The sequence below is a fragment of the Ranitomeya imitator genome, chromosome 6 (assembly GCF_032444005.1).
Source record: "Ranitomeya imitator isolate aRanImi1 chromosome 6, aRanImi1.pri, whole genome shotgun sequence".
NCBI lineage: Eukaryota > Metazoa > Chordata > Amphibia > Anura > Dendrobatidae > Ranitomeya > Ranitomeya imitator.
Genome location: NC_091287.1, coordinates 290,268,825 through 290,281,166, shown reverse-complemented (window position 1 = coordinate 290,281,166; position 12,342 = coordinate 290,268,825). Strand labels below are relative to the sequence as shown.

The following is a 12,342-nucleotide window of genomic DNA, read 5'->3' as shown; positions in this document are numbered from 1 at the left end:
AACCAGGGTAAACATCAGGTTACTAAGCACGGCCCTGCGCTTAGTAACCCGATGTTTACCCTGGTTACCCGGGGACCTCGGCATCGTTGGTCGCTGGAGAGCTGTCTGTGTGACAGCTCTCCAGCGACCACACAACGACTTACCAACGATCACGGCCAGGTCGTATCGCTGGTCGTGATCGTTGGTAAATCGTATAGTGTAACGGTACCCTTACTCTAAATCAATGGTCCCTCGTTAGTGGCTAATGAGCCACCGCTGTGCACTAGTGGCCCAAGGGATGATATATTATTACTAGAACTAGGTGCTGGGGTCAAAACCATATCACTGGCAGTTAACATAGGCATGTCTTTAAAGTTATTCTGTCTCCTCTACTGAATTAGTTTTTTTGTTAAATATTTGTGTTCCATATAACAATTTTTGAGCATCTTTTCCTCCAAGTCAGCATTGTGTTGTTCCTGTTTTACTCTTACTAGAATGTATGGATAAATTAATAATTGAGCGTTAACAGTTGGGGGGGTGTCCCTGCACACTGTCCAATTAGAGCTAACTATCAGACTATTCAGAGACACACCCTTCACTAGGGGAATGGGAACGTGCAATTGACAATGTACTTAATTCCTAGGAGGAATAACAAGAATGACTTAGCGTGTCTTTCTGAAAAAAAACGAACTATTACTTCATGGAGGAATGCAAGTGTTTATTAAAGCAGACTTTTTACAATAGCTTAAGTGTCCTCTTCATTAGTCTTTTTATCTTTTAATAACTCGTGGGGCTCAACACAATATCTTTAAAAATATCATCAATTTACAAGATACTATGGTTACAGTCATGGCCAAAAGTATTGACAGCCCTGCAATTCTGTCAGATAATACTCATTTTCTTCCTGAAAATGATTGCAAACACAAATTATTTGGTATTATTATCTTCATTTAATTTGTTTTAAATGAAAAAACACAAAAAGAATTGTCCTAAAACCAAATTGGATATAATTCCACACCAAACATAAAAAGGGGGTGGACAAAAGTATTGGCACTGTTCGAAAAATCATGTGATGCTTCTCTAATTTATGTAATTAACAGCACCTGTAACTTACCTGTGGCACCTAACAGGTGTTGGCAATAACTAAATCACACTTGCAGCCAGTTGACATGGATTAAAGTTGACTCAACCTCTGTCCTATGTCCTTGTGTGTACCACATTGAGCATGGAGAAAAGAAAGAAGACCAGAGAACTGTCTGAGGAGTTGAGAAACCAAATTATGAGGAAGCATGAGAAATCTCAAGGCTACAAGTCCATCTCCAAAGACCTGAATGTTCCTGTGTCTACCGTGCACAGTGTCATCAAGAAGTTTAAAGCCCATGGCACTGTGGCTAACCTCCCTAGATGTGGACGGAAAAGAAAAATTGACAAGAGATTTCAACGCAAGATTGTGCGGATGTTGGATAAAGAACCTCGACTAACATCCAAACAAGTTCAAGCTGCCCTGCAGTCCGAGGGTACAACAGTGTCAACCCGTACTATCCGTCGACATCTGAATGAAAAGGGACTGTATGGTAGGAGACCCAGGAAGACCCCACTTCTTACCCCGAGACATAAAAAAGCCAGGCTGGAGTTTGCCAAAACTTACCTGAAAAAGCCTAAAAGTTTTGGAAGAATGTTCTCTGGTCATATGAGACAAAAGTAGAGCTTTTGGGCAAAGGCATCAACAGAGTTTACAGGAGAAAAAAAAGAGGCATTCAAAGAAAAGAACACGGTCCCTACAGTCAAACATGGCGGAGGTTCCCTGATGTTTTGGGATTGCTTTGCTGCCTCTGGCACTGGACTGCTTGACCATGTGCATGGCATTATGAAGTCTGAAGACTGCCAACAAATTTTGCAGCATAATGTAGGGCCCAGTGTGAGAAAGCTGGGTCTCCCTCAGAGGTCATGGGTCTTCCAGCAGGACAATGACCCAAAACACACTTCAAAAAGCACTAGAAAATGGTTTGAGAGAAAGCACTGGAGACTTCTAAGGTGGCCAGCAATGAGTCCAGACCTGAATCCCATAGAACACCTGTGGAGAGATCTAAAAATGGCAGTTTGGAGAAGGCACCCTTCAAATATCAGGGACCTGGAGCAGTTTGCCAAAGAAGAATGGTCTAAAATTCCAGCAGAGCATTGTAAGAAACTCATTGATGGTTACTGGAAGCGGTTGGTCGCAGTTATTTTGGCTAAAGGTTGTGCAACCAAGTATTAGGCTGAGGGTGCCAATACTTTTGTCTGGCCCATTTTTGGAGTTTTGTGTGAAATGATCAATGTTTTGCTTTTTGCTTCATTCTCTTTTGTGTTTTTTCATTTAAGACAAATTAAATGAAGATAATAATACCAAATAATTTGTGTTTGCAATCATTTTCAGGAAGAAAATGAGTATTATCTGACAGAATTGCAGGGGTGTCAATACTTTTGGCCATGACTGTAGATATTGCTGTTGTAAATGGTCACCAAATCAAGTCCATGTAAAGAATACTTTGAGGTAGTACTCAAGCAGACTGTAAAACAAATTATGGAGTCATCTTATTGTACATACAATACAACAACATCCACACAGCACAAGGAATATCTCGACTAGTCTTAGAATTCTTCTCAGTTTAACTCCAACATTGTGACAGATCTTAAAACCTCGGATGCTGGAAAGGTCAAACTCCTGAATCCCCCATCACTTAGGCGGCTATTTGAAGGGAAATCGTAATGCTTGTATTCTCAGCTGGACCTCAACAAGTAGAACAAAAGCATAGCAGAAACATCTGACCTTGATACCTTTTAGGGGGTAACCATATAGTCCTCCAGTATGAACTGGTCAAATCTCTGATACTAAAAAGGCAATGATGAGCTTTCGTTGATTTTTTTCACACTGCAGAATTTGTGCACCTATTATTCAAATTAGGTTACTTGTGGGTTTTTTATTGCGTTTTGTCTCTTTTTGGAGTGTTATTTTTTAAATAAAGCTGTTTTGTTTTTGATACTTCCTGGTGCTTGGCTTTGACAAAACTTTATTGACAGCTTAATTGCGGATTACATACATTTTTCATGCATTTCCACTTAAAATGCAATGCAAGTCTATCGGGAGAATCTTGCACAACAAACTCGGCATACTCACAAGAAAAATTGATATGTTGTGGATTTGAAACACGCACCGTTGGTCAGTTTACGTTGCATTAAAAAGAAGCACAGTGGGCTTGAGATTTCTACAAATCCTATCCATTTTGGTGGAATTGTAAGACGCTGCGTTTTTGACACAGCAAAAAAATTCACCAAAAGTTCATCATATGAAAGTAGTCTTATCATAGATCTCCTGGGCCAACTTGGAATCTATATTTCCTAACTTCTTGGGGCTCATTCAAAGTTTTTAAGCAGGAAAACTGACGTAAAAGCTTTGAAAAGTCAAACATTTGTACATAACAGGGAGCTGCCGAAGAATGTTGCTACTTTTGGCATTTTCATGCTAGTTTGAGTCAGCTCTGCCGAAATGGATGGAGTTGGGGAAGAGAAGTGGTAGGGCATGAGGGTGGCCATGCCTCTCCATCAAACTTATTTAAAAAAAATACTAGTTTTGTACACCAGAAATGCTACTGCCATCTGACCTTAGTGGAGAAGCATTTCCGGCATGGCACATGGAGCTGCAATACACATGCGTCAAATAAATACATTCAGCCATGTGTACACTTCACTACACCAATCTTGATGAATTAATTCCCTTGTATCTTACCATTAAAAAAGTGAAACAAACTGGATAACGTGTATATGATTGGAGTGAAGTAGGATATCATTTTGCAGTCGCTATGCTAATGCTACATGGCAGGTCGAAGAGATACATCCAGCTGTACAGTTCTTATGTTCGTCTAGAAACCCTCCTATGGTTCAATAACAGTTATAAATATGATTATTTATAGGCAGTTATTACAGAGACACAACAGATAATGTTGTGTTTTTTCCATCTTCCATGTGATTTACATTTATAATGGAAGCCAAGATTCTCTGCCACATCCATTACACAATACCAAAGACGCCTTGTGGACCCTCTGATCTTGCCTGATAATGTGATGGGAAAAATTACACAGACTCTATGACAGAAGAATGAGCCTGCTACACAAATGTAAACAGAGACCTAAAGGCCCCTTACAAGCTAATGTCAGTGGAACCAGCAAAAAATGTTGTCAAGCATGGGGATCTCCAGTCTTTCCCTTCAAACACACGGTGATGTGGGAGAAAAGGATCAAGCAGTTCAAATTTGCCCAATCAAATGCCCAATCCCTTTGTTCTCAGAGTAGATCAGATGCTACCTAGTGGTGTCTGGCAGCGACTTTTTCTCTATTGGAACCACATGAACACTCGGTCAAGATGAGAAATTAGGATCATCTATATCATATCAACTATATCATGTGTATGGACACTAACTGTTTTTAAATAAATCTGTAATTAGGCTTTTTGTACATGTAAAGACTTAGTGCCCTAGCCTTGTACCTTAGTATCTGGTCATGACATAGTTGCTCCTTGGCAACATACCTGGCACCAAGCACCTGTGGCATATGCCTGATTATTTCCCATCTGCACTGCAGCAAAAAACAGATGTATTTTACTCAGTTCAGATAAGGCAAGGTGTGCATGTATCCTACGTTCTCCACTGAGCACGTCAGTGATTCCATCTAAATCCCCCCAAAAAAGAGATCCAGTTAGAACCTCGGACAGAACCATTCAGGATAAAGGGGATGGCAGAGTATTTTTTTATTCCGTTTGGCCTGTGTTCTGGCAGTGTCCTTTATTAGGTGGAGACAATACTGCAGCAACAGACTACACCACGGTATACGCCTAAAAATGAGGCCAAAGTCCAAAGTGACTTCGTCTGCACCTTTCACTTGTTGTGGAAAATTTCCACTGTGGATTTGGTAACGAATCTGCATTGAATGTGCAGAAAGATTTCGCCCTACTTAAATGACTAATCTTTGAATAGGGTGAAATCCGCACCATGCTTTCATTTTCATGCAGCTTTTTTTTTCTGTTTATGTGCATGTGATTTTGAAAACTTCAGCTACTTATAATTTGTTGCAAGTTGCTGTGCACATTATTCACCACACATTTGCGGTGTGTGTACTTGGCCTTATACTCTATGACACTGGGGAGGGATTTCATCTGAATCCTGGTTTGGGGGGATTTACATGGAAACCCCAATGTGGTTCTCAATGTAAGGCCGGGATCACACATACGCGAGATACGGCTGAGTCTTGCAGGTGAAATCCCTCCTCTGGCGCCGGGAGCGGAGCGTGCAGCTCCATGTATTGCTGTGTGGCCGCACGCTCCGCTCCGGAGTGCCGGCACCAGAGGAGGGATTTCACCTGCGAGACTCGGCCGTATCTCGCGTATGTGTGATCCCGGCCTAAAGCACAGAATAAGGTTCTAGTAAAATCTATGTGTCTGTGAATGATCTTTTGCTCAATGATAATAAAATATCTGTTGCCATACCGAAAAAAAAAAGCATTGAGCGCACGTAAAGAAGACAAAGTATTACTAGGCCATTGTCAGTCTGCTTTGTTCTATGCATGCAACCACGAGGCCTCAAGACTTCTCCTCATATTATACCACAAGCCTCAGAATCACTCTGTATAGACAGAATCACCCATTAGTGCTGTGCTCAGAGTCACGTACAATACTTCCTCATCTTACCCAGGAATGACCCTTACCTCTGCTTATCAATATCAGTAGCGTCCTATGCGACAAAGATTACCATGTTTTATCTCCTATGTGTGTATACGGCAAACACTGTCCCGGTGCTGTATAGCTGCCATTACTCATCCGCAGTGGAAGAAAAATTGAGATTTTATTTCTCCCATTGAAATAAAAATGTGCATTATGGAAACATATGAATCCATTAGGAATACAAAATAAATCTACACTATAAAATGACAAAATGAACAATATCTATGATATAATTTGGTAATACAATTTCTATTTACAGACATTAAATACTCCACTTTGTTAGAAGGAGCAGAATTGGCCTTGGAATTTCACAGCACGAATTGTGATATTGGAATTTTTCGTCTTTTACATGGGACTTCTGGTACAACGCACATGAAATAGGCGTCAGCTCTGCATGGTCATTAAATTTTTAGAAAAAACTAAAAAATTGTATCTTTATTATATATTAGATCACTATTAGTGATGAGCGAGCAGGCTCAGATAAAGTGTTATCCGACTATGCTCGGGTGCTAACAGAGTGTCTTCGGAGTGCTCGAAAAATATGTTAGAGTCCCCGCGGCTGCTGTTCGACAGCCGCAACACATGCAGGGATTGCCTAATAATGTTGTGATTCCAGTGAATAATGCTGTATCCTTAGAAAGAACGGCACGTCAGAAAATTTGTCAAATTAAAGGTAAATGTTAAAAGGGATTGTTTTTATAATGATAAATTAATTGGCTTGGATATAGGGAACTTGAAGATTGTTAAACACAGGTACGAATTTGAATTTTGACAATATGAGTACAGCACTATGGAATATGTTGGTGCTACCTAAGTAGCAGGAAATAAACAACAAAAACGGTGTCAGGGGCTTTAGACACGGTCTGCAAGTGTTATGTTTTAAAACCATAACCAGGAATATGTAAGGTATGTGTTGCTCTCATATTCATGGTTTGATCTGCCATCTACGTCATATTATACATTTTATTTCACTTTTGTTACATTTTATATTAACCTTACTGATTACAATATAGCAAGGGATTTATTATGCATGTTGTTGATTCTTTGAACTATTCCCTTATGACACAATCATTTATACAGAACATAAAACAGACAATATAAAATAAGCTTGTAACGGATTCTCAATACGAGCTGCGGCAAATAATTGCTGAAATGTAACCCAAGCTCCATTGCTACCTTACCATTGTGAAAGAGAGAAGAAGCTCATCTTACCTTGTGTCCCTTTGTATCAGACTTTAAGAATGAACTTGTGTCTCCGCTCAGAGAGGCAGGTCCCTTTATATATAAGGCACCCAAACAGAGAGTAGGTGTTCTTGGACGGTAGCCAAGCCAATCTGCTTATAATAGGAAGTCACAGGCAGAAACGCAGCACGTAGTGCAGGAGAATGAAACATCAGAAGTGGTCCAGGCTCACACACACACGTCATATCTCCATACTTCAATTGTAATAACGTGGCTTCAGCATGGTTCTTTGCCTCATTAGAATTTTAAACCTGTCATCAGGTTTTTTCCACCTAATCTGAGAGCAGCATAATGTAGTGTCAGAGAACCCGATTCCAGCTATAAGTCACTTATTGGTGTGCTTGCTGTAGTTTTGTTAAAATCACTGTTTTATCAACAGAGGTTTATCACTATAGGACTAGTAAACCTGTCGCCATGTAGTCCTCCATAGTTATGAGTTCTCTATAATCCCGTCCCCAGTCACTGATTGGAAGCTTTCTGCCTATGCACAGCGTACATAGAAAGCTGCCAATCACTGATGTAGGCGGGGTTATACAGAGCTCAGCATTCAGAGAACTGGTAGATGTACAGCAGATAAAGCACTGATTTTATAAAAACTGCAGTAAGCAACCCAGTAAATGATACATCACTAGAATTAGGGTCTTTGCTGCTCTCAAATGGGGTAGCAAGAACCTGCTGACAGATTCTCTTTAAAGAGGGATTGGTGATCAATGTCTGATTGGTGGGGGTGCAACACCCTGCGCGCACTGATCAGCTGTTCTTGGTGTCGGTGGCACCCGTTGTAAGGGGCCAGATTAACCCCCCCACCCAGAATACACCCAGGGTTAAAGTGGCCTAGGCCAGATTGTTCCCCGGGTATATTCTAGCCAAGGCCAAACTATACCACTTTAACCCCAGGTATATTCTGGGCAGGGGGTTAATCTGGCCTGTTACACCGGTACTGCTCAGTTACGGAGGTGCACAGCGCTACTCTGTCTAGTACTGCATATTCAAATCAATAGGGGTGCATGTGCAGTACCTGGCCACTTCCATTATTCCATCGACTGAGCTATGCAGAGCAGTTCCGTCCACTGCCAACACAGAACAGCCAATCAGTGGGGGTGCAGGGTGTCACACCCTCACCGATATCGCTCCCCAACCAATCAGACATCGATAACCTATCCTAAAGCATAGTTCATCAATGTTAAAGTAGTGGACAACCTCTCTAAGGTTGCACTATACATAACATATATTTAGCCAAGTGCGAATCCTATGCACAGTGTAAACTTCCATAAACAAGTCTCACTAAGGATTTCTAGCAGTAGAAACAGCCACCCAAATATGGTCACCAGACACACAAAAAGTTATGTATACTGTGAAATACAGAGCACTCATTAATATATACATCACATGCACAGTAACATTCCATGAAAGGGGATTAACCCAAGGATACCATATCTACAGTTCATCACAATTTATAGATTTTTAGCCAAAGTGATTTCAGGATGAAAAAAAGGTTACTGTAATATCCACAAATGGAAAGACAAAAGCCTGATTCACCATTTTTTATTGCCTTGTTGTATCTGTATCCATTCTTGTGCCAATTTTTTCTTCAAAATGGCACATGCAGTACATCTGCAGAAAATTATTCGAGATTTACAAAACTCGAGTCACAAATGATGAATTAGGCAAAAATAGTCAGAAATCCTAACCTCCACCTATAATACCAAACATAAAAAATAACAGGCGAACACAACAAAGAGACTTAATAAAAAACAACAACACACAAATGGAAATATTAATTACACTAGAAACAAATAAAAAAGGAATAATAAATTGGGCCCAAAAAAGTGCAGAAAATGTCTACCCTAGTGATCATTATGTTATCTAACACATCTTCACTTCCATAGTTGGACATGACACACAGGTGCATCTCACAAAATTAGAATATCATCAAAAAATTAATTTATTTCAGTTCTTCAATACAAAAAGTGAATCTCATATATTATATAGAGTAATTACACACAGAGTGATCTATTTCAAGTGTTTATTTCTGTTAATGTTGATGATTATGACTTACAGCCAATGAAAATCCAAAAGTCATTATCTCAGTAAATTAGAATACTTTATGACACCAGCTTAAAAAATTATATTACAATCCGAAATGTTGTCCTACTGAAATGTATGTTCAGTAAATGAACTCAATACTTGGTCGGGGCTCCTTTTGCATCAATTACTGCATCAATGCGGCGTGGCATGGAGGCAATCAGCCTGTGGCACTCTTCCGGCATCACTGCATGGTCTCCCATCCCTCACCTGCCTTACACACCAAGTTACTCACTACTTCGGGCCATGCTGTGAGTTCTGTCTTCTGCCCGCTCCATGCTGGGTGCCTCTTGTCTCCTGCCTGCTCTCTGCATACTTCCTGGCTGTGTGCATAGGAGGGTGGCGCCGACATTCCCTGGCTCTTATAGAGACTGTTCCCAAGGTGTCCCCTTCCAATTGCCAAGAGGCATCAGGTACTTAAAGCATTCCCAACCCTAGAGGGATGCCTGAGCAACTTCTTCAGTGCTTTGCTGCTGAGGTGCCAGGTCCTGTTTTGCTATTTTTCTTGTGTCAGCCACCCAGAGGGGCTTCGTACCCTGGCCTGTACCTGTGTCTCTTGTTTCAGCCACCCAGTGGGGCTTTGTACACTGGTCTGAGTCCTTGTTTCTGTGCCTTGTCCCGTTTCTGACCCTGTCTGAACCTAGTCCTATACCTGTGTCTGTTTGTATCCCTGTCTGTAGCTTTTCCTACTCTGCTGTGTGTTTCTTTGTGTTCACTTGTTCAGCTCTTAGCTCTGCCTCCTACGTTTCTGCTTTTTGCTCTGTTTCCTGTGGTTCTGCTCTTTGCTCCACCTCCTGTGGTTCTGCTCTTAGCTCTGCCTCCTATGCTTCTGTCCTTAGCTCCACCTCCTGTGTTCTGCTCTTTGCTCCACCTTCAGTGGTTCTGCTCTTGGCTCCGCCTTCAGCAGTTCTGCTCTTGGCTCTGCCTTCAGCAGTTCTGCTCTTGGCTCTGCTTCAGCAGTTCTGCTCTTGGCTCCACCTCCAGTGGTTCTGCTCTTTGCTCCGCCTCCTGTGGTTCTGGTCTTTGTTCCGCCTCCTGCGGTTCTGGTCTTTGCATCCGCTCCTTGCAGTTCTGCCTTGCATCCACTCCTTGCGGTTCTGCCTTGCTTAGCTCCTTGCGGTTCTGCCTTGCTCCGCTCCTTGCGGTTCTGCTCACTGCACTGCAACCAGCGTCTCTGTTCTACTTCCAATTCTGCAACCTGTGGGTCAGGTCCCTACCTGTTCCCATGTACCCTCAAGTTGTACAGGCCCCTACCTGTATCCATATACCCTCCAGTCTGTACAGGCCCCTACCTGTACCCATATACCCTCCAGTCTGAACAGGCCCCTACCTGTATCCATATACCCTCCAGTCTGCACAGGCCCCTACCTGTACCCATATACCCTCCAGTCTGAACAGGCCCCTACCTGCTTCCATATACCTGCCCATATTCCTGTCCCTACCAAGTCTGTACCTGTCCCGCCAGTGTCTCAGCTGTGCCCACCTGCCAGTGTCTCAGCCGTGCCCGCCTGCCAGTGTCTCAGCCTGCCTGCCTGCCAGTGTCTCAGCCGTGCCTGTCTGCTAGTCGAGCCCGTTGCCTGCTCCTGTCCTAGCATTCCATCCCCCAATGGGATCAGCAGCCACAGCCAGACACCACCCTGGAGTGGTACCTGGCAGCTACCTGCCGCACATGCCTGACCTCACCATCAGAGGCTCCAGTGAACACCAAGGAAGCTGCTTAGTCACGCCCCTTCCAGGGAAGTCTGGTTTGTGGCACAGTGGGGTCACAATCCCCTCGCTTACGTCACCCAGTCAGGGCGTGAACATTACAGGTTGCTTTGATAGCAGCCTTCAGCTCGTCTGCATTGTTGGGTCTGGTGTCACTCATCTTCCTCTTGACAATACCCCATAGATTCTCTATGGGGTTAAGGTCAGACGAGTTTGCTTGCCAATCAAGCACAGTGATACTGTTGTTTATAAACCAGGTATTGGTACTTTTGGCAGTGTGGACAGGCGCCAAGTCCTGCTGGAGAATGAAATTTCCATCTCCAAAAAGCTTGTCGGCAGAGGGAAGCATGAAATGCTCTAAAATTTCCTGGTAGATGGCTGCGCTGACTTTGGTCTTGATAAAACACAGAGGACCTACACCAGCAGATGACATGGCTCCCCAAACCATCACTGATTGTGGAAACTTCACACTAGACCTCAAGCAGCTTGGATTATGCGCCTCTCCACTCTTCCTCCAGACTCTGGGACCTTGATTTCTGTTTGAGGTTTGTGAACAGGTGTCTTTTATACTGATAACAAGTTCAAACAGGTGCCATTACAATACAGGTAAGGAGTGGAGGACAGAGAAGCCTCTTAAAGAAGAAGTTACAAGTCTGTGAGAGCCAGAAATCTTGCATGTTTTTAAATGACCAAATACTTATTTTCCACCATAATTTGCAAAATAAATCTTGCCAAATCAGACAAGGTGATTTTCTGGATTTGTTTACTCATTTTGACTCTCATAGCTGTGGTCTATCTATGATGCCAATTACAGGTATCTCTTCATCTTTTTAAGTGGGAGAACCTGCACAATTGTTGACTGACTAAATCCTTTTTTTCCACTGTATAAATAAATATTTGAATGAAAACGTGTATAATATACAATAAAAGTACACATATTTGGTATTGCTGCATCCATCCCAACCTATAAAAGTGTCCTGCTAGTTAACCCCTTTAGTGAGCACCATAAAAAATAAATAAAAAACAAGGCAAAAAACAATGCTTTATCATCAAACCACCGAACAACAAAAAGTGGTATAAAACGCAATCAAAAAGAAGGATATAAATATAACAATGGTACCACTGAAAATGTCATACAGCTCCAACAGCGAAAAAAATAAAAAAAGTTATAATTCTCAGAATAAAGCGATGCAAAAATAATTATTTTGTTTATAAAATAGTTTTTATTGTGTAAAACATTAAACAAAAGATACAAGACACAACTGCAGACAGGTATGGTATATTGTTTGTTTACTATTTTATTTTTATTACAGGAGATCGAGGGTGTCGTATAGATTAGGAGTAACAATAAAATGGTCAAACTGTGTTGTGTTTTATTTCGTTAAAGGGAACCTGTCACCCTCAAAATCGAAGGTAAGCTAAGCCCACCAGCATCAGGGGCTTATCTACAGCATTCTGTAATGCTGTAGATAAGCCACCGATGTATCCTAAAAGATGAGAAAAAGAGGTTAGATTATACTCACTCAGGGGCAGTCCTGGTCCGGTTCTGGTCCGATGGGCATCGCGGTCCGGTCCAGG

The 12,342-nt window shown here is 41.9% G+C and overlaps 1 protein-coding gene across 1 annotated transcript in view; it reads right to left on the bottom strand.

Moving 5' to 3' along the window:
* Window positions 1-7,001, bottom strand: part of LOC138642470 (cytochrome c oxidase subunit 4 isoform 1, mitochondrial-like) — a 104,172-nt gene extending 97,171 nt beyond the window's left edge. The window contains exon 1 of the mRNA XM_069730645.1: window positions 6,943-7,001. The gene's annotated coding sequence lies outside the window, so the exon portion shown is untranslated. The remainder of the gene's footprint in view (window positions 1-6,942) is intronic.
* Between the last annotated feature and the right edge of the window lie 5,341 nt (window positions 7,002-12,342).